We start from the raw sequence: 23,113 nt of genomic DNA on the forward strand, positions 1-23,113 counted from the left end.
CTAGACTTAGGAGGTCTTCTTAATCTTATACTTTGCATAATCCTACAAGCTAGGACAGTACACCCCACACTACATCCTTCCAGTAATTAGTGACCCGCAGCATTATCTGATCTATAACAATTAATAATTCTGTAAGATAAACCTTTTTCATATAACTCCACCAGACAATTCATGATAACAACTATAGGTTTTGCTACAAGATCCAAACCCCTTTCCATTCACCAACACACCCAGCTATTCCATATTCTTTTATACCTGCGTCTTCATACCTGGAGCCCATGATTTTCCAATAATTCTTCAGCCAATCCCAAAAGTCCTGCCACGGCTGAACAACTCCTGATATTCTCCAAGCAAGAAGTTTCAAAACCCCTGAGTGTACCATAGGATGATCTTCCTCTTCTATGCTTAACAAAAGGCTGTGTCTCGCTGGTAGATATAAAGGAATGTTGCATGCCTTTTCCAAAAGCATGGGAAACCAACACCGCAGACGTCCAAAAAGGAGTTACTAACACTAGAAGACAATTTTCTCTCCTATCTTTCTGTAATAATCTCTGAATCCTCACAAATGGAGGGAAAGCGTAAAGTCTCATCCCTTTCCAACTATGTTGGAATGCATCTACAGCAAAGACTCCCGGGTCTGGTAAGCAACTGAAATACCTCTTAGATTGACGAGTCAGCCAGGTTGCGAACAAATCGATCTCCAAAGGACCCTAAAGGGAATTCAGTTCTCGAAAAAGTTTTGGACATAACTTCCAATTTGTGTAGTCCCTCAAAAATCTTGAATTCAAGTCCGCAGACACATTTAACTACATTATCCTCCCTCACTTTGTTCATGAAAAGTCCATCCCGGGCCTAGCCTGAGAGCAAATTGCCACTGGAAGAAAACCTCTAAGGAAAACAGAAGAGTAATGATGAAAAATAACTTCTCCCTGAAGAATTTACCAAGCCGAAGAGGCTCTGAAAATTATATAAATCCCTCTTTCATAGGGTATAATCCCAGTTCATATAAAATCAAATAATCTCTTCTCTAAATGTATCCTAGTCTCTTCTCACACACATCAAAAATATCACAACTCCTAGCATAGAACAATTCCCAGACAATCAAAGGACTTGCACCGCTCCAATTAAATAAAAACCATCTGCAAAATAAAATACAGATTGAAAGTAAAGACTATACCTTACTCAAAAATTCTCAAAAGGGTTGTAAAAGTTTCATAACAGTATTTTGTGATGATCTAGCAAACTAATTTAAAACGCTGAGGCCTACAAATTACTTCAGAGTTCCCTACTTGGCCAGAATCCTCATACCTTTCCTTTTCATGGAGCCCTGTGGTAAGCCAATAAATGCATCCCTCACCCAGGGAACCTTTCTATCATCACTGAAAGCCAGTCAGGTCACACGGCTCATTAAAAACAAATCTTGTACCTCCAAACAGCCAACGTTTTGCCCAATATCACACCTCCTTTGGATTGGGAAAGCCACCAAAAGCATTGTAGCTCCCCAACTAAAATCTCAGACTGTCAGGGAAGGGCTACTAGCTAGCTATAAATCTGGTTTTAGGGCTGACTACTGTATAGAATTCTCTACCTTAAAAGTACTAAACAATGTACACTGCATCCTCAACAAGGGTGACACTTGCCTAATTATAATCATTGATCTGTCTTCAGCATTTGCCTTGATTGATCATGGCAGATGAATGCCAGTCCTTCAACATCACATGGGTCTAAGTGATAGAGTTCTAAACTCATACTCATCCTTCTTGATGAACCATCTGTTCCTTGTGAAAAAAATAGGGCTCACACTTCTGACCCAGCCAAAATATCATGTGGAGTTCCTCATGGTTTGATTCTGGACCCTCCTTTCTTCAGAAACTATATCAAATCACCTGTGTTGATACTAAAGGATGCCAGTGTAACCCTACATTAATGGTAGGTGGTGCAGAGGTGCACCCAATAGCATCCAACATACAAAACATTGCTGTTGTAAGAAATTTTTTTCAGTGTCTAAAAATGAATGAAAGACGATTTTCTGCAACTTAACAGAGATTTTAAAAAAAATGAAGTTTGTTTTTCCCAACCTCAGCAAAAATGAGGAGACATGCCACTCCTCAATTAACTCAGTTTGGAAGGCATGTGCCCTTCGCCAGCTTCTTTGGTCATATCTCTTGATTTTCACAATCAATACAATCCTCATCTTCCTCCTATAAATAAGATTGGAAAACCTGTGGATGATCATTTCCATCACATAAAGAAAATCTGGCATCTAATCCCAGATGAACTTCTTAAAATAGAGGCACTCATTATCTCGCAACTGGATTTAGGAAATAATATTCTGACTGTGCTCCCTATTTTCTTCTATTAGCCACCCTCCATTCATCTGCCAGACCATCTCACAGGGTAAAAAAATACTATCACGTCCATCTTTCAGAAACATTCACTAGAAATCCATACCAGCCAAGATCATATCCAGGCTCTGCTCCGTTACTCATGAGGCTATCTGTGAACTCTTGATCATCTGAGGAGGATCTAAAACTCAGAGAGGCGAGGACTTGATGTTCCCATATTCAAATTAACTACTGCCAACAATTAGTTATTTTCAGGGCTATTCTATCTGCCTGGAGCTAGCAACCACCAGCCATAGAATATTAACTCTACTTGTGGTCTTCAAAAACGGCTAAAAACTCATCTCTTCAAGCAGTTCCTGAGCCAGTGACCTACTGTTGTTCATGGAGTTGCTGACGGACCATGGTTACTGTCCGATGCAGTAGAACATAATGCTGACTCTGCTGATACCCCCTTATCTTTGACGTTGTAGAGTATTCTCTTTTCTGTCCCCTGACTGAGCGTTCTACCATTGGTATTGCGATTATCCGCACTCAGCTTTCTGATAGCCATTACAAGGAAGGCGTGAGAGTGCCGTAAAGGCAAAGTCATATAAATGTTTAAATAAAACAAATAAAATGTTTCTTCAGAAGGTCATAGTTTATATGTGCACCAGGGGCCATAATATGTATTGGGCACACTGTTCCTTTTTGCACCTCCTGGGTGCTTTGTGCAATATGACCCCAGATCTGTTTTCCAGTCCCCTGGAATGAAATTCCTATGAGAGAAATGAAATGAAATGAAAGAAGATGACAAAGTGTGTAGTTTTGTGAGGAGAGATGAATCAATTACAAGTTATAGGTAACTTAATATTGGTGAAATCGGCGATCTTGGGTTTCCTGGCGACTGCATCTACCATTGCCTCCAATCCTTCAAACTGTTGTGATATGATTGTACATCCCTGTTATAAGTGTCTTGCACTGCCAGAGAGGGTCCTCAATGCAGGTGTAAAATAGTATTAGTACTCCTGTCTAGTAATCTGCCCTTTATAAAGCACTTAGCTGCTTATTGAATACTGCTCCATTCTACAAAAATATCAACATTAAAAAGTAACAAAGTGAATACAATCCTCATATTCAACCCATGCATCTATGCATTTTTGTAAATTTGTTGATAAAGATGTGCTGCGTTAAAGATTACCTTCCGACATTTTCAGAAGCTGGAGTATTTCCAGGCCATTGCAGAATGTTAGTGGATCCACTCCCCTTTTACAGTATTTGTGTTCCGAAAACATAAAATCGTAATATGACACTTGCGATCAGAAAAAATTGTTCTATGAGCAAAAATAAAAAACACCCTAAAAACTTGCTCCAGGTCTCAAGCAAGTGGATGAATCATTTCTGACCTGAATAGTGCTCAAGTATTTAAAAACGTCCCTGCTCTTTCACAGTGAAGCTGGCCTTATAATAAATGTACATTAGCAGGTGCTCTACTACGGACAGGCCTGCCTTGGACACAAATTTCTCTGTTCCTCTGAGAATTTATTGTGCAAAACAAGCACCGTCCAAACAGTGCAAGTGGTCGTAAAGTTGAGCCGCTTCCTTTTACAGGCATTTGGCACCCGGGTCGTGGGCGAGCAAAGAGGGGACACACCAAGTTAGAATTTGACATTTTGCACATTTTGGAGAGAACATTACACCCATATACATATTCAGAGAAGTAGAATTTTCGTCAAGATAAGGTCACTTATGAATTAAAATAAATCCACCATTTTTGTGCAATTGCAGTATTGTAGGGTTAAAGTTATAGATGGAATGGGGGCAGTACAGTGGGCGGTTGTTTACGCTGCAGCGAGCATCTACAAACCCACACATTGTGGGTATTCACAAACGATTGGAAGTAGTTTCTCATTGTGAAAATGAGAGCACATTTGCTTCTGCCAAAGGCAGGATTCGGTGTCTTCCTTTGATAGGAAAGTGGAGAGGGAGGGAAACACCCAGAAGCACGACTCCAGAAGTACAAAGTCGTGAACAACCCAAGTGGAACCTCGCATGCGTGAACAATTACTTTGTTCTTCTGTGCCTTAACCACGCATGTGCTGAACAATGCACATGCGTGGTTAAGGCACAGAAAAAGGGAGTCAGCGTTTGGACAGGACACGGTCAGGTAAGTGGGGCTGATGCAGGGTTGGGGGGTTGTTTTTAGGGGTGGGGTAGTTTGGTCTTTATGGGCAGGGGGTCGGGTAGTTTTAGTTTTAGGGTTGGGGTGGTTTGTTTTTAGGGGCGGGGTGGGGGCAGGGTCATTTGAGTTTTTAGGGGTGGGGGGGCCAGGGTTATTTAGTTTTTAGTGTCGGGGTCAGGGTTTTAGTTTTTTGGGGCAGGGTTGGGGGTGTCGGGTAGTTTTAGTTTTTAGGGTTGGGGGTCGGGTTTCGTTTTTAGGGGTGAGGGGTCGGGGTAGTTTTAGCTTTAGGGTCGAGGTGGGGGGGTCGGGTAGTTTTTGTTTTGAGGGGTGGGGCTCGGGGTCGTTTTAGGGGCGGTGGGGGTTGTTTTAGTTTTTAGGAGTGGGTTACTTCTGGACATTAGGGGAGGGGGGGATAGCATGCTGGAACCATGCATGCCGTCCCACACATGCCTTTACTAGGCATGCCTTTACAATGAAAAATTGTTGTTAAGGCATGCGTGGTAAAAGCTTTCGTGGTAACAACACAGTTGTTGTTCCGACCGCGTTGTTTAGGCATGCGTGGTGCCAGCATTCGTTGTCCCATCATACATTCCAATGGGAGATGAGCTTGTCCGTCTTTTTAACAGATGGTATAAACCTTAATGATGCTGGAAAGGGAAATTGTAGAACCTTTTCCAGCTCTTCCGCATTTACCGTGGTGATGTACTTGAGTATATTGCAAACTTCTGTGGCCAGAGAGCATCAAATCGTACTTCTTTGCCAATTAAGTAGAAGGGCTAATCAAAAAAGCACGTTGTCGAACTAAGGAAAAAACGTGTTTCAAGGTTTCTACAGCCTTTGCAAAAGAAACTCGAGAAATAACAAAAGCTACTGCACAGACACTGAATCATTTCCTCTTTGTCTAGGAGTTTCAATCAGTATTGAGCTCATATGAGTCTGCAGACTATACAGATCATTGTAAAATCGCCCAGAACATCAAACATGATCCTGCAAGATTCCACTGCATACCTTTCACCATCACGAGGCTATAAACAAAAATGAGCTGTTACTGTTGATATTTACACTCGTGAGGTAGAGTGGTCAAGTAGGATATTTGAGCCGTGATGAGTGATCGTTTGAACTGGTTGATAATCATGAGGTTTAGACTCATCAGTAAAACAGGATGGATTGCCCGTTTCCAGTCTGTCCTGCAGTAGATTAACATACCTCTAAACTCTCACGTTTTCGTCAGACAACAATGGTTCACCCTTGCTTTCAGTATACTGTATTTCCAGTTCAGATTCTTTACTGATTTCTGTATGAAAATAGTTTAATAGCTACAAGTATGAATGCCTTGCACTTTGCAGCGAACTGAATCTTCAGTTCTCCCTACCCCTTCTGAGATGGTGAGTTGACCTCTTCCCATATTGAGCCTAAGCACCACCCATCAGCAACTGCATGCGCACATCTTCACCAACAACTGTATGGATATTACAAATGCAAAATATTTATGTCACGCAGGCAGTTTTTTACAGAAATCAAAAATATTTTGCTTGAGCTTTTAGTTTTTGATCTTCAACATTTGATAGTTAAAGAATTTTGCACATTTCCGGATCCATATTTCTTGACAGTTATACCTTTAAAAAATGCAAAATAAAGCATTATCTACAAAAAAATACCATATGTGCAAACGTATACTGCTGAATTTTCTAGCAGAGGAACAAACTATAAGTGCTTCCTTAAACAGTTCCATAGGAGTCTTTGCTGACTCACCAGGCTATTGTTTCAATCAGATTAATGTCATCACATCTCATTTTTAGGTCTCTTCTACAGACAGCTTGTATGCAGACCTTTCAATATTCATGGGTGGGTTTTTGGTCAACCTCTTGCTTCATATTGAATGGCTTTGTTGTCTAACATCACTGGTTTGATGTCTTTCTTACCATTTCTTGTGTTTGCCTGACCGGGAGGATTTCAGTCTCAGTGCTCGCATAGGATGAGTTGTATGTGTATGAGTGGATTTGTTTTTCTTATTTTACTTACAGTGCTCAGAATGCCGTTATTTCCTTGCTCTCAAAGCAAATAGCTCGGCCTAGAAGTATTGGCTTTGCCAGTGCTTGTTTCTGTTCATCATGTCAATAAGTGATCAGTGATCTTTTTTAGTGTGTAACAAACCAAATTAGATATACCTCCTTTTTTCGTTGGATTTGTGTTTAATTTCTATGTTATTGTGTTTTATTTAAATTATCAGTCTGAAGTCAAACAGCTTGTAGGTTATTCTTAGTTGGGGCTGTTCATATACCCAGCTATTTGCATGAAATGTTATATAATCAAATATAGGTGATATGGTCTTAACAAATATTACAGAAAAGAAAGTAAAAGAAAACATTTTCTGCTGCAAGACACATACACTTCAGAATGTATGGGGAATAAACGCAGCTGTTTAAGCCTTAGCCCTGTACAGAAGTCAGGTCTGTGCAGTGAAAACATTTAAAAGGGCCTCCCGGTGAATAATCTTATACTGGGTCTCAAAACCCAAATAGAACCCATCAAGCGCAAGAACATTCTGGACTGCCATGTTTTTGGTGAATGTTAGCGATATAATACTTGGCAAAGAACACAGTTTTCTTCTGTACAAGTGATGGACCCTTTAAACATTCATCACCCACATTATATTGGGTGCCGCGGTATGCTCGACCCTTCAAGACTCAGTGGCGCAGCTGGAATAATCTCTGGTGCTGCTAAAGCCTGCATCGTGCAGCATCTGGAAGTCCATCAGCCTTTATGTTTCAGGAATGGTGAAGGCCATTTGCAGCTGACTAACTGTACACATTCTGCGTTTTTTAATACTCCCTTGTGGCAAAGGGTTGTGTTCCACACATGGCTCCCATTACTAGCTTGTAAGTTATTTTTATGACTGTAGTGGACGAAAATACAAAAACAGGTTTGTTTATGTTTCTATTAACTTGTGGGTGTAGGTCCGTTCCACTTTAATGCATCTCAGAATTAGGTTATTTTCGTGTTTAATCTTCAGGAGAGTGCATATGTTAACTCTTTCGAGCAAAATGGGTCACTTGCAGTAAATTTTAAGCTTCAGTTTTCTTACTGGCCTCTCTAATAGATCCCAGGTTTTTATAACTTCATTCGAGGACACCATGTTACTTTGCACTTGGGGGAAAGTAATGCAGCAGAGAAGTCAGCGTTACTTATCAATGTATATACTGCCACACACTACATTAGCAATTCAAATGAATTATGTATAGTTTTGGTACTTACGGCCAGTGCAATATATGTTCTAGGAGACTGCTGTAGTTGGCACTACCTACTCACTGTTTTGGCAGCTGAGTGTCAGAGCCGACCACTGACAATCACTTCACTTCAGTGTACTTTATATTTTTGGTGTAACCTACAACTGCGCAGTACATTTTGAAATTCATTATGGAGTAGAAACTTACATTTTTGTTTTCAAATGAATTATACACCTCCGGTTAGAGGAGGGGTTCGTAGAGATTTTTCACCTTTCCTTTTTTCTGCTAAAAGGGTAAATTGCATATAAATCTCTTGCTTGTTCATGACTTATCGGCGGAAAAATATTCCTTTGGTGTCTGCAGACTTCCCCGTGTCTTGATGTTACACAAAGAGCTGTAGAGTTTCTCGCCGTCCTGTTCTGCCGCACTTGCTGCTGTTCCAGTACGCGGAACGTCACAAGACACGCAATAAACATCTGTTATCCGTCAGCAGCACCGACAGGCGCCCTTGGAGGCAGGTGCGCTCTACGGCAGTTACGTAACGTTGAAGCTCTGGCAGTGCGCCTCACCCTGGTTGGCTGCACACTTGGTTGGCTGCACACTCGTCAGCCCGCGCGCTTCCAGGTCTGAGGCAATCCAACGGCGTTGTTTATTTGGCCCTTCATCGCTTGCTATTCCTTCAGCTCTCGTCTGATCCGCTCCCCTCTGGCTTTCCCACGACTAGCGTTCCATGCAGGGCCAGGCTGGAAACCAATATCAACCGCAGTGTAGATGCTTAGTTGCCAATTTTTTTAAATTTCTTATGTCTGACAATTCCTTGGCTTCAGTGTGCCAATGAGTGACTGGGCGGCCAAACGAATGACGCTTTCTTGCAAGTAAACCCAGCCAATTAAGCCCGTTAAAAGTGAGAAATATCATAAATTAACTCCTTTTGAGGAATGGGATGCTCTCAAAAGTCGTGAAACTGTTGCTTAACACCTGCAACCAGAGGTTACTAACCTGTCTGTGCCAAGTCATGATAACTGACTTCCAGTCTGACTCAGCCATTCTGATTGCCTAATCTCTTCATTTGAGGCTGGCAGTAGAGGCAAGCCAGGGCCTCTGGTGCAGCGTCGAACTCGCTACGCGCATCTCTAAATTTGAGCCGGATGCCTGGCTCTGGCTCTACTCGACGTCCTCGTGGACCTTCGAGCCCCAAACGAGCCAAGCTTTCATGTGGGTTCTGCCTGCCACCCATCTGTAACACCATGCCCCAAGAATTAAAGACCAAGCATTAACATGTGATGGAAAAGGGGAGAGAGCAAGAAATACCATCTGGGGACTTTCACATGAAAACCAGTCTTAGCTTCCCCAAACTGTGTGATCCTTGGTGAATATTTTATTTCACCTAGCCTCCATTTTCCTCATTATCAAATATGAGAACGCCTTCAAATATTTGAGTTCAGTATATGCGTGGTACAAAAGCCTCTCTGGTGTTCTAATTAATAGACTATAATGTTGCTTCATGTATAATAAGAACTTAGGCCACATATAGGGTGCATCTGACAACAGACTTGCCTTTTAGCTTAATAGTGGCATGGTCGTTATATTGGATGCAAAAATGTTTCTTAATTTATGTTTAAAAACTATTAATTTTAGGAAATGGTTCCCAGTGCAGTGATGTAATCTGATGTACTAAGATGAAATGCTTCTTCATAGTAAAGAAATACAGTTTTCTGAATTTTGAATCGGCTAATAGGTTCACATAATGTTGATGGTGTTATTTACATGCCAAAAACATTTTCAGGGCTACTGCACGACCTGTTAGAGCTAAGCTGGACTCAACAACTCGGCTCCAGCTCTGCAGTCCCTGTTAATGTGGTGGCTCTTCCACCTTTAGATGCAAATAATGATTACCCCCTCTCACCCCCCCTCCAAAAGAACACGCTCATCAGACTCTTCCGGCCGGTCTCACCATGCTCTGTGTACTGCTTTTCTCTTCAGCTTGCTCGGTAGAGATTGGGAAGAGCCAGCAAGCCTGAGCCGGGAACTTGTTCAGATGTCCCTCTGGCTGCGGCTGTCTGGCAGTGCTGATAGCAAGCGGCGGACGCCAAGTATTGGCCTCATGTGTACCAGTGGAGCGCTGTGGGATGTTGCAGCATATGGCTTTTTCCACTGCTGCTGAGCCTGGAGTCCTGGGTAGACCGAGACAAATTACCTAAGTGAAGGGTTATTCTCAGGTCCAAAATATGGGGGTGGGGGAGAGGGTGGTATCTTCTGTAAGCACTACTCACCACCCGGATGAGGAAATCTTGGAGAAAGAAACATTCTGCACTTTACTGTAGTGACACCAGAGTGGCTTGCTCTGCCATCTCGGCGATAGCTCGAAAAACAATGCAAAATCGACTTTGTGGCTTATACTCTATAGGAGGATGTCATCCTACATGAGGTGTGCTGTGAAGTGATCCCGGAGGAAGCTTTCTGTTATTGTTGTAACCAGCCTAACCATTAAAGCAAACAGACCACTTTGCTGTGCCCTGGCTTTTCCGTAGCAACCAGTCAACTCCCCTCGGCTTGGGGTAGCACAGCAAACGTGAGATGGATGCTGAGTTAGCCACCACTGCGCTACTCTGGGAGCTGCAGCACCTTATGAGTCCTTGCGCATTTAAGGAGCTAGCTAATTATCTGTGACAGATGCAGATACCAGCACTACAATGCATTAGTCTAAGCCCTGACTGCACAAATGTTTGGACCAGTCCCATGTCCATGCTGCAGGAGGCAGATGCAAAGACTAGGGCCACATGGGCTTTGTTGGGTCATGGCAGTCCATCCTGCCATAGCCAGCAGCCCACCTAGGAAATGACAGAGTGGCAAAATTGGCATTCTGGTCCTGGGTCCTTAAGGCACTGCGGCTACACCTTGCTCCTTCCTTGCAACACCCACAAATCTGTGCAGCTGCCGTAGTTTCAGTGCTGGAAGTTTGTATAGTCTGCTCAATTCATCATATCCACACTGGCTGACTGTATCTCGCACCTAGATTCTAGCATTGGAAGAATTACATCAAGATCTGAGTTCTGACGGCGTATCGTCTTTCCAACCATTGGCTTCCCCTATTGTTGTTGTTGCATTGTGCATCGCGTAATGTTCTATGAACCATTTCCAGCTACAATGTATTTCAAGGGCAATACTGTTCTACCAGTAACTTGAACTGTGAGTTTTGTCTTTCACTAGTAAAGTCCTAATTAAGAAAGATTCATGCTGCAGTAATAACTTTGGAATCTCATTTTAATTATTCAGTTAATTATTCTACTCCTGCTGAATGCTCCAGTGGCTCAGACGTCTTGCCACTGGTTCAGTCCAACTGAGTCTGAGGCTGACTGGGCACAGGTGAACGATCCCTCAGCAGCTTCAGGACACAGGTCAGCATGTCTCTGGGAGACATCGAAGACTCCATGGAGCAGGTCGGGTGCAATATTCCCATGCAGTTGTATGATCAGAGTTAACATGGGCAAGAAAACAAAGCTGCGGTGCTCTACCAATATTCAGTTTTCATTTACAATTCCCCCTCTTGCACTATTCTGTTTGTGGAACTCAAGACGTGATAGTCATCAATCCATTCACTTCTCGAGACCTGTCATTTGTATAAGTCCCAGAGAACCATAATCTGATTTCCAGTCTTCATGATAATTATCATCACATGTTTACAAAGGAGCAGTATTCTTGCACCTAGTAAGTGGGAAATAGATGCACTAAAGATCTTCAGAACAACGAAAATGAGCAGAAGTACAATGAAAACTCAAGAACCTTCATATCTTTTCCAGCAAAAACACTTTTCAATTTTGACCAGATACTTTCTAAAACAGCTGCACTAACATATGCGTGTTATTCCTTCACGCTTTTTCTACTGTGGCCAATATGTTCATATAAGCCTAAGGAAACATCTGAGATAATTGTGTAAAATTCTTACCCTACGATTGCACACACCCCACCCTTAGTAGCCAGGACAAAATCGAAAGCCGTTCTGTTCTGCAACATCATAGTCTACTTGAGCGTCCAATTGTTTAGTAATGAATTCCAGAACAATGCCAGTGTAGTGTAAGGCCACCTCAAATGTTCTGGCAACTTTGTCTATTTTGTAACTCTATTTTGTAACATGGCAACCCCATTCTGTAGTTTGTAATGGTACCTGGGCTGTCTTTGGATTTGTTGCAGAGTGCCTGATGACTGGCACAACATAGGCAGGACAGCAGGATCCTGGGCAGTCCTTGGGGCAACAGGCATAGGCACCGCATCCACACATAAATTAGGTGCTAGGTCCATCAGATCTACAACTGCAGGTAAATAGAAGAAAGCTTAGAATGCTGAGCAATCAGAGAAATTGTAGCTTGTGGGGAGTATATCTATATGACATTCACCGTAATCCATAAAGATGAAGACTCTTCCCACTTCACATGCAAACCCATGGTCAGTATGAGTAAGATCAACTGCAGTTGGCACCATTCATATGTTGGCAAGGGTGGCTCTTGGCTTGAAGAAGGGAACTGGAAGGTGACATGTCACATCTATAGATGAGGTGTCCATGTGCAACTAGTGTGAGGCATTGTTCAAAGAGGATTTGAACCATAGGCACGCACTCATCCGAATCAGCTGGAAAATAGGTATAGAGCGAGCATGAAGAAACAGTAATAATCTGTCTGTATTGTTGCAACAATGATAAGAAAGTCTTATTAGCTTGGTAGTAGTGTTTGTCTCAGAAGCAGGTAGCACTCTCAGAATCTTTGCTTTCTTTATGCCTTTTGTTCACCCCTCTCCAGAAACAACTACACGGTGAACCAATCAGGTGGACTTGCAGCAAAGAGATTGAACCAAATCTATTAGTGAATCAGGTAGTTGGCTGGTACTAGGGTCTCTGGCCTTGTCCATGGCAGGAGGAGATGAATCACAATGAGATCTGTGTAGCTGAATTGGAACAGGTGGTTCTCCTAGCCTCACAATAGAAGTATGATGATCACCTGAGTTAGTGGTCATTTGATGGTTTTGCAGCAGGTTTAGAGCCATCTTGGCAGTCAAGAACAGGAGCAAAGTAGATTCCGGTGGTTGGTCCAGGGCTTTTCAGTTTGATGGTTTGCTTGTTTTATGATGCATGAATCCAGGCAGACAGTCCTTGGTATTTTAAAGCAGTATTTGTGGTTATCAGGATTTGGAAAGGGCCTTGCCTGTGGGTTGTATCACAGATTTCTGCTGATGAATTCTGATATGGTTCCAATCACAAGGTATCAGGTCATGGCAGGCATTGAGTGGGCAGTTAAGTAGTGCTGCTGGTACCTGAGAGGGGAAGTTTTTGATTGAGCGAACCACCTGTTTGCAGTATTAAATCCCATCCAGACTGGACAAGACTAGTGACAACAGAGGTGTAGTAGGTAGGCCCATTGATCTCCCCTTCAATATTTCACGAGGACTCAGTTGTTGTTATGGATAGGAATGGTTTGAATAGACCAGAGAGCCATGCGTAGAGTATTGGACCACTTCGGCTGTGTTTCACTAAAGAGCTTTGCTATTTTCCATTTCAAAGTAAAATTGAACTGTTCAACCCTCTCAGGTGACTCGTGGTAATAAGCACACAATAAATGTTACTTGATTCCTGCAGCTTTATATAGTCCCTGAACTACAGATGACACAAAATGGTTACCTCTGTCACTCCATGTCTAAGGGGTACGTCAAATCATGGTATAAATCCCCAAGTAGTTTTTAGCCACAGTGATTGCATCAACTGAGGCACATGTATAGGGTTCGATCTACCCGAAAAACATACATACTAGAATCGGGTTCTCAACATCAGAGCAACATTGAGGCATTTGAGTGACATTAATTTGAATTTGGCAAAGGCGGCCCCACATTGGTGGTTGGGCACCAGGGTTCGTTTTTACACTCCTCCCAATGTTATGGGCTTGGCAAGTGGCACAGGAATGACGATACTGTTGGGCAGGGGAAGGAAATAAGTGGCAAGCCACTGATACCTATGACACAAATCATGCCACTGAGGCTTCAGGGGGGAATGCCATGATACAGTCTGGCAAGGGCAAGAAGCAGCAACTTAGGTGTAGCCACTTTCCTTTTGTGTTCCTCTGCACTTCATTATGCTCATTGTTTTACAGTCCTGCTTAAATTAGTGTTTTTCAGCATCAGGTGCCCCTTTTTGTATTTCAACAAGATCTTTCATAGATGCAAAGATCTTTCAGTATCTTGGGATAATACAAGGTTCCTTCTGAGTTGGAAGACAACTCTTTTACTGCTTGATCAGCGAGGGAAGTTCACATTGAGTAGACTTATGTGCAGCACGTTTGGCAGGAGGAATTTTGAATTGCAATTGTAGTGTGTCAAGTAGTTCTACAACATAAAATATTTTTTTAACGGGCCGCAGCTTGGGAAAAGAATCACCCTGCTGCATTCAGAGTAGTCCCATGACTTGAGCAACCCCAAAAGCATAAATGGATTTGGCGAATCTGACAATCTACTGATTAGCTGCAATTTGTGTGTGTGTGTGTGTGTGTGTATATATATATACATATCCAGAATGAATGTTGGGCAAAGAACGGCTTTCAGTAATGTCATACAAAGGCCATCATATCTAGGGGCCAAGGATTCTTTATTTCTTACATAGGAACTATCACTATGATATATACAGTCACAGAAGGTAGAGAAGAATCAGTGAGATCAACACAAGGTTTAGTTTGGTTGGTAGCCACTAGCAAATAGTTGAGGGGTACCCCATCCAGAGTGGAGGGGAAATGAGGAGCAGGGTTAATTACAAGACCTTGTTCAATTCTTATGAGTTGCATACAATAACAGTGATTCATATTCTGACAACCTTGACATAGAAAGGTGCAGAGATTTCATCATCAACAACAGTGTGGTTACAGTACGGGCACAGCACTAAGCAGAGGAGAAACATTGTTATGTATTCAGAGGTGTCAATGAGTTGGGCAGTGGGCGTATGGAGGTAACCGTGCAGCTACAGCCTCAAGAGCGACTGATTATTAGGCAAGAACTTTCTTTTTCTCACTGTGATATTGGACTAGGACCACTAGAGCAAAACCCAGTCTCATGACAGTACAGTGTGAAAGGTTTTCAATATTCTGGTGATCCTAATGCTGTAGAACATGCTAAAGCTTGCCTCAGAGGCACACATGCTTTCTCTGCCTCCTCGGACCAATGCAAATGTTTAGGGGTAGCTTGTCACACAAAATGTTGCAATGGTTTCACAACCATGTTGTAACCTAAAATCTATAAACGTGGAGTATAAATTTGACTTATTTTCTGTGGTATTTCCCTCAAGTAAATGTAGATCTTCTGTTGCCTGCTTCTTTCTGTGGAGGGGTTTGTAGTGAAAATTTAACAGGGGAGTGGGAATAGGATCGCCTAAGGCAGTGGCGAGCTCAGTTCTAGATTTTCTAGTTTTCTTAGATCTATTTTTTTTTTTGTAGTTCTGCAGTTGTGCTGTCATGTGTCTGGAGACGACCAGTCTGTAGTTGTAATATGATTGAAAATGCAATGCTTTTGAAGATTTGTTCAAGGCTGAGAAAAGTGCAGGCCATCTTCTTGGCGTAATAATTATTTTGCTCTGATGTTCCAGGACTGAACCAGGGGTTGGCACCAACTCTTCCTCTTCACCCTGTCCTTTAGTCGGACTCACTGAAAAACATAGCTCTAGCGAACGCACTGCTGAGCAGCGTTGTGATTTTTATTTTATTTTTTATTTTTATTTTTTAGATCAAATTAACCCTTGTCTGTAGGAAAAAGGTCATGTTTTAGCGACTGCAAGATGGATGTGTGGGGCAAGAGGGGATAATCTGGGACTTGCAGTTATTTCACTGGTCTCGGCTATTAGATATTTAGAGCCATTTTGTGCCACCTATTGTAATTGATTGAAGATTGGAGAAATGGGCTGTGGCTGACCTGCTATGTGTGTTTGTTGTTCTGCCCAGATTTAAGCTATTCCTCAATCCATCGGATCTGTATGAGGGACGGCAAGCGTTCGGTCTGTTTGGTTGTTTTAGAGTTTTTATCTGATTCTGGTGCTTTCGTTTGAGTCCTTTTCTTAGGGTAACTGTGTAGAGAGGTGATTCTGATTCTTAAGCGACCAGACTGCATTGTGTTTAGACCATTGTACAAAACTCTTAAAGACTCTATGAAGTTACCAAATTAAAGAGTAGAGCACAGTAGATAATACCAAAAGATTTTGTGCAGATAGTGTAGTTTAGTATCTTGGATTTTGAAATAAAGACTTACAATTCCTTCCTAATAATAACCACAGGTAGGACTTGTGGGGTGAGATTTGTTAGGAGATGTTATTTATTCTACCCAACTGGAACAATTTGAGGCATGTTAAAGAAAGGAGCAATAAGAAAACAGTCACTCAATAGTCCCAAGGTTTTGCCCATGGAACTTCCTTGATACCAGGCTGTCTTGTTTTCATGGGCATCCTCCTGGGGCTGGTGAGTCCTCCTGAGTAAAGTGGCTAGATTTTAGGGCCAGAGCACAGCCACAACCCGCACCAGGGCCATCTTCACTGAAGAGGTATTGTCCATCCCTGCCAAGTTCCCCACTGTGACCTGGCTACCAGGGGTCAGCTTTAAATCTTTAGGGGAAGGGGACTTAGCGGCTGTGATCACAACTACCCGTGGCCAACATTGCTCCCATCATATTCTACAACGGTTAGTCTATCACACTGGTTTGGGCGATTGCACCCCCGTGGAATTGGGCAGGTCTTTGGAGGACAGATGATAGGACATGGAGTATAGGGGCAGTGAAGCAGCTTGGAATTTCGAGACTGGAAGGCCACGGGGTGCCAATCCTTCAAGTTGTTCCTAGAAAGACCAATTCCAAGACATAGGAAACTACAGCCAGGAGACGCTATGTCTAGGCTGTGACTCAGTTCCTTAACTGATTCAGCAGAGCTATTGAAAGGGACACAGACAAGAGGCAGGTTAACTGCAGGTAGGCTAAAAGTGATGGTGCTCAATGCTGAAGGGATGCACCTTCTAGTAACTATCAGCCACCGTAGGGCCCAGTATAGTTCTGATACAGATGTTCCACTACCTCTACCCAGACCCTAAACATCCTGCATTTCTTGTACAGGGGTCAGAGGAGTTCAAGGTGACAAAGGAACAGGGCCGCTCAGGAGTCCCAGATGTTGCTGTGGATAGGTCAGTGGCCCTGATGAAGTTACAGCTGGGACTGACAGATTGGCTTGTGCTGGTGGATTAAGTGAGAATCATCTCACACAGCACCACTCAGCGGACTTGGACCGCCCCACGGCCTGTAACACTTCCTGGTCATGGGCATGTCTGCGGGCATTCGGAAGATGTTGGAGCGAGTGTGGCAGCGTACACTTTTCATCAGAAGTACATTAAATAGAGAACAACTGGAACTGCAGCAAGCTTGAAGGAATGGCCACCTGTAAAGTGTACATTGTTATCAATTTAGTTCTTTATTTTAATATGTCAATAACCGAACTAAAGAAACGGATACAGGATCCAGTGGGATTTCTAATACCTATGTGTGAGAAATGCCGACTGCATCTATAGTTTTGCCTGAAAGATGTAATGAGAAGATTTTGGATGTCTTCAGAGTTGATCTACTAGCAACAGTATCAATAAGTCATGGTGTTGGCTTTCCATTAATGACACATTGTATGTATGGGCCCTGGTGGTTTACAGGGTTATGCCATTCACAGAGCTTTAGGCTTTTTTTAAGCGCTCTAGCAGGTGGGGTATTGGTTTTGTGAAATCTGCATGAACTCAGTTAGTTCAGATTGACTTTGTGAGTTCTGGGGAAATTTAAGGCAGTTTTGTTTCCAGTGCCCCAATTGGCCCCAACACATGAGGAACTACTAGTTTTAACTGAATCTCTCCTACCCCTCCTTTGGTTTCTTCTGGGTCTTTTGCCCTCTGCCCACCACTGTAATTTTGTCTTAGCTTAGATTCAGTAGATTATTTTGTTCTTTCCGGCACAACAACACATAGATTAGCAACGGAAACCAGTTCAGGAAGAGATTTAGTCTGCCATCCACGGCAGATGCTTGTTAGTTGTCCCTGCTCGTGGGGAAACAGTCCCTGTAAACATGGAGCTTCTTGAGCATTTTCAATATGTTTAGCAAAACCAGAATATCATTCAAATGCATATTTTAAGAGATGAAGATAATCAGATGGAGTGTCATCCTTTTTTCGATTGCAGTTATTAATCTTGTTCTAGTCCATTTTCACAGGACATCCCTTATTAACAGCATTCAAAAGTGCTTCTCTAGCAGCACCAAGAAAGACTTTCAGTGATCAATTTGCGTTTTCTAATAACATAGTTCTTACTTTGTTTGACATAAATATGTAATAGCTGATTAGCATCAGTTCAGTTAACTTTGTAACATTCAAATACTGCTTTTAATTCTTCACAACACTTTTGAGTGTTATCTTATTATATTAGAGTACTAGCGTTTGATATTCACTAGATAAGGGAATATAGACAAAATCTCGACCTCTTATTCTGGGGCCTAGGTATTTTCATAGTGTTATAGGAAAATGGGTAGACTTGGGCATTACCATTGGGGTCACCCTATTATTCTTTGCTACTGATGGGTGGGCATTTTTCTAGTTGGAGTATTCTCTCAGTCTCTCTTGCCCTGGCTCCCATGGTATGTCTTAAGTGTTCTAAGGTTATAGTCTGATTGCGAGTCCAACCCCTCTAATGTGATGTTCCATAACAATGGGATTGGACTGCGTTTTTGGTGGCAAGGAGAGTGTGATGGTGTCAGCTGGTCGTCTCGTCCTCTTGTCATTCAAGACCTCACTTATCACAGTCCCGGCACTTTCTAGCGTTAAATTTGCCTGTGCCCCTACTGCCAGCACATTGACTAGTACCCCAACATTGCCAGATACATCATGTGTTGCACCCCTAGTATTTTCCCCTGGCATGGGGAAAGCAAAACCTCCAGTAGAGTCTCCTTTTCCTGTTCTTCCTCTACCGCTTCTGAGTTCTCACTAGTAAGTTAGGGAAACATAAGGAAGAAGGTCGTGCAGAATGGGGCATAAGCCCTCCTCGGTAAAGTCAACAATTTCTCAGTTTCTTGTAGGTGTCTTTCAATCCCCTCCTTTGAGAATACTGTGTACTTTTCATAGCCTCTTTATTACAGTTTAGGAAAGGTGTCCATTGTTATCAGCTACATTTGTTTTTATAGTCATTTCAATCATTTCTTTAGTTTTTTTTTTTTTTAAGTGTTCAAGGTCAAAGATACCTTTTTTTAGCAAATACTTTTTATCCTCACTGCTGTTGCACTTAGTCATTGGTAAACCTGCATATGGTGTTTCCATATTAGTGGTAGATCACATGAGCAGGAGTCTCTTTTCTGGTACTTTTTGACCTTTAGATATTTCTGCAACTGTTCCCATACCACATTTCATTAGCATCCAGGTACACGCTTAGGGGTCTTCTTACCGTGAACCACAGCTCATCCCTTGGAGGAAGTGGGATACAAGAATATAAAGGGTTAGGGTTAGACTAACCGCTCTTTCCCATCTTTTCTCATGGAGGGGGTAGGAAAGTTCTTGAACATCTGTACACTGACCCACTTTCATTTGGAAATCTATGGCCTTTGACATTTGGGACTTGCAGAGGTTCCACGGTCACAGATTAGTGCACTTGTTTCCCTTACACATGTATTCATTTGCATCTGTGCAAGGGGGCCTTAGGCACTCTCTTGCCCTTCCTTTTCACACCCTTCTAGAGCCCCATGCCCTATATCATGGATTGCATGCATACTTTATATTCCTAATATCCCGGAACTCCCCTTTACCTATCCAAACAAGATTATCCTGTTTTCGCCTACCCTGATGACAATTTCAGAATCTGAATTCTTTAAATGTGTACAGTTAATAAACACGGTCTGAATTCCTATTTAGTTCATGTAGAAGTGCACTAGTGCTGTTGAATCTTCTTGGGCTGAGCTGTCATCCGCCCAAGCCTCCTCGGAGAATGCTCTGTCTTATCTTTAGGACCCGAGTTTGTGTTGAGGAATCCAGCTTTCCACCGTCAGTCAAGTGCGAACGCTTCTGGCACTTGACACATCAGTATTGGTAAAGGAAAAACTGCAAACGCATCATTCGAAGTCTTAATATGTTTATTAAAAAATATATATTTTTTTTTTTTTGTCACAGACTCAGTCAGATGGAGTGTCCCCCTGAGCTAAAAAGTGAGCTCCAGAAGCAACCACAAGACACAAGTAGATAGTGTTTCACAAACAGCCTTTCAATGCAGCTTACATGACCAAAGGGAATATTGCAGGTGAAGCCGTCTGAGGTCACGAGAACGTGGGAGATATGTCTACAAACATTTCAAGAACACAACATTTTGGCTGTGTATGCTGCCTAGCACTTTTTTCATCTAGGGAGCCACGATTGTGAAAGCGTGGCTTTAAATTGATTTACAGGGACAAAGCCATTTAGACTGATCATGATCAAGAGAACAAGACCACAGTAAAGTGCTTAATTTGTGCCAGTGTTTGCCGCACAGCTGCCACTGTCTGAAAACATGGGTGAATTTTGTACCTGTGTTTGATTTTTCATCTTAAAGTTTTGAATCAGAAAATGCTGTGCTTGAAATTGGAGGATTGAAGGATGGACATTGCTGAGATTGTGTGATTCAAAGTTGTCTATTGAAATACCATCTGTGTATGGCTCTGTGAATAACACCTGTGTAAGTTACAGTTTGTCTGTAATGCAACCTTAAGCTTAATTTGTGGTTGCAAAGGACTTGATAATGGCACTTCTTTTTTGCTTATCCTCCATTGACTGCAAGTGGGTTTTGGGGCCATGTTTACAATACCGTGTTGTTAAACAGGCCGTCTACTACTGCATGAGGCTCGGAGGAAAAAATTGAAACACTGTTGACCCACTACAATTATTGGTTTTGAATCCCACTACCTTTTGATAATCCTGATATATCTGCATTAAGGACTTTAAAACAAAACTTTATCTCTACATACTCCAACAACAACCATGTATTTCTTTGTTCAAAAGAGTAGAGGAGCAGCTGATTCCATCACGAGGTGTTTGATGGCATGCCCATATCTTGGTTTTGCCTCTCTAAGAGGCACTCCTCTGCTGTAACACTGTTGGAATATGGGCTGGCATAAATTGAAGGCTAGCATCCGCCTCCATTTACCAAAACACCATATTTGTATTGTGAAAAAAACTATTACACACACAAATGTAAGATAGCATGAGTTTATAAGACACCATCAGTTGACTTCATACTTGATGGGAGCAGTTAAAGCTTGTTGCAATCGGTCTCTATTACCTTGGGGCTCTGACATTTGACTCGCAGGCTCTTAGTGAGCGTTCAGAAATAGCAATCTTCAACTGAGGCCACAGATCTCTGTTGGATCTAAGCTACGGCTTGGACCTGGCCGCTGAGGTACATTTTATGTTTCCCGCTAGTCACTCAACTGTAACTTACGTTGTGAGATTTTAATCATTGCCACTGTTAAGCGACCCTTCATCCCAATTACACTACCTATCTAAGGGCAATAGGTTTTCCTCAGAGACTTTTCTCTACTTTGCTCTATTGATATTCTACTGTTCCCAGCATAAGCCCAAGTCACTTCCATTGAGTAACATGTTGATGTTGACACCACTGTGCTTCACAGTGCAGGTGATTTACTGTATTGAGTAATGCTAAATTTTACAATTTGAATGTAAGAAAAACGTTCTGTTTAGTATTGTCTAGCTACACAGCTTTTTGCTTTCTGGCAGTAGAATGTTCTGAGTCTTTTTGCACACTCCACTTGCTTTTCAAGGTGACCTGCCTTGAGTAATGACTTTCTAGTGTTAACACCAGATTTCTAGAGTGCCTAGGTTACTTGTGCCACATAGTCTTCATTTACTCTTAGGCTAGTCTTGGACATTGTACCCTGGCTCAACCTTACACTTACCCTCTTTTAGCCTTCAGGATTGTCATGCTCAGCCTACTAGCTTGCAGGGATGTCCTGCACTAGCTATGGTTTTCTTGGTGCTGTATACCTTCTGGTTCTTTATTCAACTTGACCATGCTCCATTGGACGTACAAAGACTTTTGTCTTCCAATCTGTGGCTTTCCACAACGTTGCTCTAATATTTGCTTGAAAGCTCGTGGCTTTTCATGGTTGAGTCTTTGTTTTGGAGATCACTACAAAGAAAAAGTAACCAGGAGAAACTACTAAATGTATAAGAGAAACTACTAAATTTATAATAAAATCACCTAAATTGCTACAATTAAAATGGAGGACAATTATCTTGGGTGTATTAGAAGACCGCTATTACACCTATGCTTATTAAGAATGTGTATCACAAATAGAGGGCACATTTATCAAGCCAAAGTATCTACGTTTTAATTCATAGGTAATTTTTTTTAAATATCCAGAATATTATTTTTAATCGGACGTTGTGAGGGTTAGCTGTGTAGACAACTAAAAAATGTGTTATGCTTTTTAATCCCAGGCTGCTGTGCTTTACAGTTAAATAATTTTAATGTGATGTTCGTACAGTTCATTTTTCTCAAGAGCTGCGGATGTCTGCTAGACTTGCTGACTGTTGTACATGTGTATCCTTCCAGGAGCCTGCAGTTGGGACCTTCGTTCCCGGTGGGCCCCATAATTAGGAGGTAAAATGGGCTGATCTCATTAAAATCACTTGTGGAAACTGAATTATGGTATTTTGTGTGTTACGGTGAACGTGCCATCCATCAAACTTACTCCCGTGGCATCGGTTAGTAGTAATAAATGCACAGTTTGTTTTTGGTTAATATAGACCATGTTCTGGCACGTAAAAGGAGAGAATAGTGGATTTTTTCAAAATCACGCTTTGTAGCAAGACATACCTCAGTGCTACACTAGCTTAAGCAGTGGAAGAATGTTTTTTGTGCAATCGAGCTATTCTATTTTTTTACCATTATATTGTCGCAGAAAATAAATGGATGATTAGGTGTTTTGGTGACCAATTTCTGTATTCTACTGCTTCCTATGGCTTATCTTCTTTGCGTTAGAAAAATGTATGTTTCCTTTTTTAGAGTTTAACAAGACTTGAAGACGCTAAAATAACTGCTTTTGATTTACAGTTGCACATTGGTGGTTCTTTGTGGCGTGTGTTACAAATGCTTTGAAAAAATATAAGAAATGAGGTCGTCCAGTAGCAATACAAGCTCAAAGGGAATCCGGTCTTCATGTAAGCTTTTCAGCGAATAATAATAAAGAGAAGTTACTTTAGAGGCAGAAGCAGAATTTTGGAATTAAGGGTACTTTACGCAACTCAGATTTTCTTGATTATAGTTTATTTTTGATGTTTTTTTTCGTACTCTGGGGGAGAAGCAGATTACCACAG

General features: G+C 41.9%; 1 protein-coding gene across 9 annotated transcripts in view; it reads left to right on the forward strand.

Annotated features, from left to right (window-relative positions):
* The window catches only part of LZTS2 (leucine zipper tumor suppressor 2), a 527,324-nt gene that overhangs the window by 86,815 nt on the left and 417,396 nt on the right, over positions 1–23,113 (forward strand). For 2 of the 9 annotated variants that reach the window (XM_069239529.1, XM_069239531.1), the window contains exon 2: positions 22,350–22,397. The exons of the other annotated variants lie outside the window; for them this stretch is intronic. The gene's annotated coding sequence lies outside the window, so the exon portion shown is untranslated. The remainder of the gene's footprint in view (positions 1–22,349; positions 22,398–23,113) is intronic. 9 annotated transcript variants of the gene reach the window in all.

Source organism: Pleurodeles waltl, chromosome 6, assembly GCF_031143425.1.
Source record: "Pleurodeles waltl isolate 20211129_DDA chromosome 6, aPleWal1.hap1.20221129, whole genome shotgun sequence".
Taxonomy (NCBI): domain Eukaryota; kingdom Metazoa; phylum Chordata; class Amphibia; order Caudata; family Salamandridae; genus Pleurodeles; species Pleurodeles waltl.